Consider the following 7,939-nt stretch of genomic DNA (forward strand, 5'->3'; position numbering starts at 1 on the left):
CAGGTTGTCTGTTTATCATTCTTGTAATAACACATAGCATTTTTGTCAAATTAACTATTTTATCATACAAGTGGAAAGCCAAACAGATTAATTACCAACCACATAGCCAAGAAGTCAAATTGTCGTGCTGTCTACCATCACTCCTTTCACCATCCCAAGAACAAGGACCATGAACCTTTGAATGAATTAAATATACCAACGCGATACCTTAAAATCATACTCTTAGCCAAAGTCTGATTTGAGTTACCCTGCTATGAATTCAAAGTAGCTTTGATGACCAGCCTTGCAAACATCGCATTTTTCCAGATAAGTTACATCAGGTTATCAGAAACAAGGATCTTAACTAGGCCTATATGACTATAACAACTTGTAATATTTTTTTTGCATTAAACTTTCCCCAGAAGCATTTTATATGTCCTCTCTGGCATTTATGCTTACAAAAAAAAGGAGGATACTGCAGGCAGACTACAGCCATGCATAACACAAACAGATGCTTCCTGCTTCTTAATGGACACAGGCGACCTTTGGCTGAAGATGCAGCTTGTGTTCAATAGTCCCATTTTCTGTAAGACTTAATCATACCTCAGACCTGTACTGCCAGAATCACACAAATGAGCCAAATGCATAGCTCAGTTTAATTTCTAGTGCATTACAAAATGGTAGTATTATATTTTTAGGTATAAAATGTCAATAGTCATTTTGGGCAACTTCCTTCTGTACGTCCAATTTCTCATTCCTTAAAAGATATTGTGGCTTACTGGAAGTTAATGTTCAGCCTACAGAAGTATAAGAAGTGATTTCACTTAGTGCAGAAAAAGAAAGAAAAATGCGTAGCAAAAACTGGAACTCACAACACAGGGATTTTGACCCAGGAGCACAATTAAAATACAAGATAAAATCATGTTTGTAATCCCTGAACACCTTCTTCTAATTGGTGTTAAATTCTAAAATACAAAGGAAATTTATAAAGCAGAGAAAGGCAGAAGTGTGAAAAGTAAGGAGCAAACAGGAAAATCGATATTAAAAGATCAATAGTGAATGAATTCACTTTTAAATTAGCCCTTTGTGATATAACAGTTTCAATTGACTCCACCTTTAGCATCTAAACAGCTTTGTGTCTTTTAGTTAGTTTCTCTGAACTTAAGATACCATTTAGCAGACTGAAAGGAACCTGTACAAGCCTGCTGTATAAAACAGTGATAGCGCACACTATCAGTGAAAATAGGAAATATAATACAGGGGGGGAAATGTACCCACTCGTGAGATGAAAGGACCACAGGCCTACCCATAGCTGGTGGTTTAATATACAGAATCCCATTTACAGCATTCATGAAAAACCCTTGTACTGCTCAAGGACACTTTTAGGCCTTTTCTTTGCATAAGGTATTCAAATGCATTTGAAATAATGTCAGTCTTCTCTACAACATATGAAATATGCCAGCAGCTTCCCTTTATATCGGTTTCCTGTGAGTAGTTTTGTTTGAAAACTGGCAAATGCTGGGATTTTTTTCTTTCCCACAGACTTTTCTAGGGTGCGATTTTCTCATTTTACAAGCAAGAATTCTCAGTAGTCTGAATAGGAACTTAAAGGAGGATACATAAAGGAAATTGTCCATGTCATATAACGGAAAAATAAAAAGTAAATTAGGAAACAATAAAAAAGCCAAAGGGTGAAAACAAATTTTCCTGTTTTTTTCCCCAGGAGTACTTCAGTCTGTTTTACTGCAACTATTTCTTAAGGGTATTAGGAGGCTATTCATAGTTAGTAAATGAAATAAAATTTTTGTTTTAATTCATTGCTTCTGTAACAAATACGAACTCCCGTCTCTACTTCTTTAAATCCACAAAATCTCCACGTTCAATCCTAAGAAGTATTATAAAGGCTGTAAATCTTGTTTTAATGGAATGTACATTTAGCTATGAGGAGATAATTGACGTTATGGAGGGCCTAGATGCTGAATTATATAGGTTATCTAATACAAAGGGGACTCATTACCGAAGCACTACAAACAAGTAGTAATATATGTATATTGTTCTGAGTGGCGTTATAGCAAAAGTGTTCGGGTCTGCAGGGATTTATAAAACACAAGAAAACAGCAGACATGCACTTGTAAATTTGTCTCATTTGTCTCTGAAGTTAAAGGTTATTCCCTTGATCTGAATTTGTAATAAAAACATGCTAGACTAAGGTTTGTAGAGAATGTTTGAATATGTAAATTGTGTATAATGATAGGCAATTATAGGGTAAAAACTGGACCTTATGAATGTTACAGAATTGCATGGAGCATCAAAGTATTTTCCTTCAGATGAAATATTTATCTTTTATGCATGTTATAAGCACTTTTTCAAAGGTATTCAGCAACCTATTTGAGTGGAGAGTTGACAAAAATCAAACCATTACAACCGACTAAGACTGTGGGCTTATGCACAGGAGAAGCCACAGCTTTTTACAGAATATACATAATAAATCTCTTGAACTAATGGTTCCGGAGATGGATCCTCAAGGACAAGTTCCACTGATTTTCACTCCCTTAGATGAAAGCTGGTCAGATGTTTCTGGAATTTTTTTAGGAGGATAGGGGGGTGGAAGTGTGGGGAGGGAAAATAACTAGGTAAGAATATGAATTTTCTTGGGACTGATTCAGCGAAGCCCCATTTCCCCTTCAGTTTGTTGCCTGCTGTTTTCAGGGAATAGTAACAAAAAATAATAATATTTTTTTTAAACGGATGCTGCATCAAGATAGAAAGGAATAAAGCCAGGAGATGATACTGTACTGTACTTTATGCTACTGAAGATAAGGTTTTCTCCTTCTCTGAGCACAACAGTCTGTTCAGGTTAACCAACTGCAGTGTTAGAATAACTCCAGCCGACTTGTCACAGAGTACAAAAGTCATCAGCAACTGAATGTTCTTTTCTGCACCGCAATTAAGACGAATCAATACGACGTGCCACAAATGGTATTTTACTCTCAATAAGAACTCGGGCTGAGTTTATTCAGAATATTTTAGCGCTTCCCCAGGGGATTTTGGTCCGACGCAGATGGCAAATAAAGTACTCAGCCTAGGGCTAGAGCACATTATGCTAATTCTAATGTCAGATGTACTTTAATATACAGCTCTATTTAATCACCCCATTATTTCACATTTCCATATGAAAAACCTGCGGCACTTCTGCAGAGCTTTCACTCTGCGACAATGCCAGCTTCCTTCAACTAGCTCACTGCCAAAGAGAAAAGAAGACTGGTCATTCTCGCCAGTCAAAATGTTACAGTTTCAAAGTTTCAGTATGCCTGCATTTAAAGTGGGTCTTCCAGTGCAATTAGCAAATCGCTTGGCTAGAATGCTGATATGTACAAAATGCTAAGGAGGTGCAACTGAAGAAAAACAAAAGTAACAGCCCTCCCTGTCTGCCTCATCTGCTCACTCATACAGAGACAGGCAGGCACACAGATCAAATCTGCCTGCAGAACAGTAATAGTAATAATAGTGAAAGTATTTTCATGGTACAATTCAAACAATATTTTCAACACTTGTCACCAAAGCAGTGGTATTCTGGCTGCATGGCTTCCGTTACTTAGAAGAACAGACATGGGTGGCACAGCTGCCAACCTACAGATGTCTCCAGATAAAACCTTCCTTGTATATCAATAATTTTCGCCTGCAACAAACTACACCTCTGTATAGGTTTATAAGCCACACAACTCCCGCATGGAGCACTACTCAAATTATCTGCAAATTTACACTGATGCCTCATCTCTGGTGACCACAGAATTTGAACCTATGGACTTGAAGGTAAAATGATTCAAAAATGGATTTACGTTGCAAGGAATGAAGGAAAAAGCTTTGCTGTGGAGATGTTTTTCAAGCCCTGTGGGCTCTTGATGTGCAGACAGGGGAAGCAGAAGCAGTCCTTGGAGCATTCCTTCAGCATTCAAGCTTTCCCTTCAGAGTAATTCTGTTAAAGACCCTGAATTCAGCATTTCTGTACGGTCAACAGTGAAATGAGTTTCATGGTCTCAATAAAACCCTCCCTGAGTTTGGCATAATTGGGGCTCCATGACAACTAGTACTGCACATCAGGGAGAGCCAGGTCAGGACTGGATTATACTGCTGCTATTAGAGAAATGTACAAAGCTTAAGTCGATCATTTTTTCAATCATTGCATTAAACCTACAACATATTTCACAAAAAAAAAAAAAAAAAAAAAAAAAAAAAAAAAGACATCTATTTAGAAAAAGACCTACTTTTTCCTCCTCCAACCCCCCAATGTGCATCCTTTATAAATTGTTCAGCAATGCATGCAGCAGCCAGCACCTGGGGCCAGATCTCACCTGGTTTCATTGTTATGCATCAACATTTAAAGATACAGAACTGTGCTGCTGTGCCTTGACATGGCATATGCCACAACTTCCATGTCCTAATTTGAACACAGCAGCTCATATCCCTCACATTCAAGGCAGAAATGCTTACATTTTCAAGCTTTCTTCTATTTTTATACACATATATATATATATAAAAAAATATGTGTTTATGCATAAATACTTGATTTGCCCTGTGTAAGACTGGCTATGAATACAGCACTATGCACAAAGGAGAAGGGGACTGAGCACCAGGTAGAGGTCTGCTCTTCCTCCGCTATTTCAACTAGACCTTCAAAAACACGACCTTGCCATCTGAGAAGCATATATAACAGTTTCACCCCCACGGGAAGTTTTGCCTGAATGGTAAATACAGCACAAGTTAATTTAGTAAATTAGGGCAACTTTAAGATTAGTTTAATGTGGAGAGTATCTTACCCTGAAAATGAGCAGTTACTCAAAAAGAAGAGGAAATGAATGTTTAATATCCCAATACAAAGCCCACCAAAGTCAACATGAATCTTTCCACTGGCTTCAATAGGCTCTGGATTAGGGTCTTCTTCCACATTGGGATTTGTTAGTCTCAAAACGCTGTCTTCAGTGTAGGGATAAATCTGGTTTGTGGTGGATTAGTTAAAAGAACAGAACTGAGTTCACAGCAGCTGTAAGCCTAAAGAACTCTGCTGTAAATATTTTAGAGGCATAAATGGAGACATATCTAGTAAAGTATCTTTTGTATCTTTAGTTAAAAGAAAAACAGCTGATATAGGAGAAATACATAAACTGAAATTAATCCTTGACAATTCTGTTTCTTTTTCTTTTTCTGTTATTATGTTGGGGTTTGGAAGCAAAAATGGATAATAATTCTCTATAGATCTTTCCTATTTCTTTAGCTCACTTTAGATAAACTGACTGCATTCTTCAACTCTGTTACTAAGAATTCTTTGAAAAATGTAGCTAAGACTAGCAAAACTTTTTTTTTTAAATAACATATTTATTCTTGGCAATAAACAAATTTGTGGAATCTCACTCAATTTCCACCATTATGTCAATTTTTTGAATGCCAGAATAGATGCAAACACATCTCCTATAAGAGGGTTCCTACAGGACTCAAAAGTCCTGTAAAGGAAAATCCCAGACTGAGTGAACAAAGAAGCAAAACGAGCAGAAGCTTTAAAAAGCTAACGGGGGACCTGGGGGGTGGGGAATGGGACATGAGTGGGGGACAAGGGAAAGAAGAAGGTATAACATACTTCAGATGAAAAATAAAACTCGTCGGTTACAGAAGCAGGGATCTTGAGAGTTGCTCTAGATTAAGCAGTTAAATTGCAGTCTATGACAATGAAGTTGTGAAAGATGAATCTCCAGTCATACTTCCCGAAGTGCAAAGATAAAAATAGAATTTTTGCTCCTTACATAGGTGGTGTATTATGCTACTATAACAGTGCAGAAAATAATGCCAATGTTGGTTTAAAAGAAGATCCAAAAAACTTCCCATTTTATTTCCATACAATCCAGATTGATCACCTAAGAGAAGCGTAATTAAACAATGCTAAGCATCCCAACCCCTTTGAGAATGTGCTGCCGAAAAATATTTTTAGAACAATCACTGTAGTAATTCTTCTTAGTTGTAGAAACACTCCAAATCAGAAAGTCAATTTTTCCTCTATTTGCAGAAGTGTGCTGGTTTTCACTGGAAAGGCGCCTGTGTTTTGTTTGGCTGCTGTTCATATACTGCCTTGGCAGGATTTCCTTGGATTGCTTACAGTGAACATTGCTCTTGCATACAGTAGCACTCCCATTTTAACCGTCCCAGCCGCACGTTTTCTAATAACACACGGAGAGCTGCAAAATCCCTATAAGCACAGCTCTTTAAAGCAACAACAGAGAGGGTGGGGGTGGAGGACCGGAGGGGGGGATGCTCTGCCCCTTCAAAATCCAGCGCTGCAAAAAGAGGATAGGCCTTTTAAAAACAACCAATGTGAACTGTGTTTAAGGAGTAGCTTTCCAGGAAAAGAAAAAAACATCTCAGAGAAGAGGGCCTGATCCAGCTGATTCACCGAATCTGTTCTGTGCTGGCTGGGCTCAGAGTGTCACTGAATTGGGTCCTAAGTACTATTTATTTTCTTCCTTTTTAATTACTGTTAGTTTACCTGGTTATTTTTCCTGCCCTTCTGAGGGGCTTGCACACAACTTAGTACCTCCTGGCATCACCTTGCATGCTTGAGACCCTGCGCCTGAGCCTGTGTGATTTTCCACCCCATCAGGGGGAGTCCGGGGTACGTGGGGAACACAGGGCTCCACTGTGGCATTCAAGCAGGCAGGCAAGATGAAAGAGAAGGGCATCTATCTCGCTGCAATAGTCACAGGAAACAAATGCAGCATTTCTACCTACGGCTGAGAGAGAGAGAAAGCCAATAACAAAACCGTTATTCAGCTCCGTGCCCTTTACAAATAGGGCTGACTTGTTAGTGGACAGCTGCGGCTCAGCCCCCCTCCACACCATTCCAACTTGCTGCCTTTGCCACCCTGCTTTTGGAGATCGACACCAATTTGCATCTCCATGCTTCTCATTTCTCATTAAGTAAGTTGATTAATTTGGGCGAGGGAAGTTGTCATTCAAAAAACTAGAAATTTCCACTGGCATTATTTCTGCCTTTCAAAATTCTCCAGCTTCCCACCCCCCCAGCAGTCCAGCCCCCACTTCACACCTTTCTTTCTCCCTGTCCCTTTCTCCCCCCTTCCTGCTATCTCCCTCCCTCTCCCTCTTTCTCCCCGTTGTTTACAAAGGTTTCATTATGTTTTCAACTAATCAGAAAGGCCTACTAATACACAATTAACATGTGACTATAAAAAAAATAGCTTCCAGAAGAAGGAAAAGTAATTAAGTAGAGAATGCTTTTCAGTAAGTGCTCGCTTTAACCCATCATCAGAGAACAGCGTCTAGGTTAGTCCACAATGGATGGAACAGATGCCAAGGGCGAAATGTTAAAAGCAAATAAAAAAGGACATTATTTTCTTTGGGAATAATAACTACCAACGCCGCAAAAGCGAACATCAGACTAGAGTTTTTTTTATCTGACCTCCTCCTCTTTCCTCCACTTGTCTAAAGTGCCTTTTCTGTGTGTTTCATTAAAATAAAAACAAAAATAAAGGTTTCGTTTATTGCATCTTTACTTCCAAGGTGGCAGGAGACCAGGTGTCCTGGTTCCAGCTGGGATAGAGTTAATTTTCTTCCTAGTATCTGGTACAGTGCTGTGTTTTGGATTTAGGAGGAAAATAATGTTGATAAACACACTGATGTGTTTCTTGTTGCTTACACTAAGTCAAGGACTTTTCAGTTTCTCATCTGCTTCTTACACCATCCCACCAGCAAGTAAGCTGGGGGTGCACAAGAAGCTGGGAGGAGACCCATCTGACCCCAACTGGCCGAAGGGATATTCCATACCATGTGGTGTCATGCTCAGCATATAAACTAGGGGAAGGCTGGCCAGGGGTCTGCCGCTCGGAAACAGCCTGAGCATCGGTCAGCTGGTGGTGAGCAATAGTTTTTAATTTGCATCACTTGTTTTTCTTGGGTT

Source organism: Merops nubicus, unplaced genomic scaffold (genome assembly GCF_000691845.1).
Source record: "Merops nubicus isolate BGI_N331 unplaced genomic scaffold, ASM69184v1 scaffold6244, whole genome shotgun sequence".
Taxonomy (NCBI): Eukaryota; Metazoa; Chordata; class Aves; order Coraciiformes; family Meropidae; genus Merops; species Merops nubicus.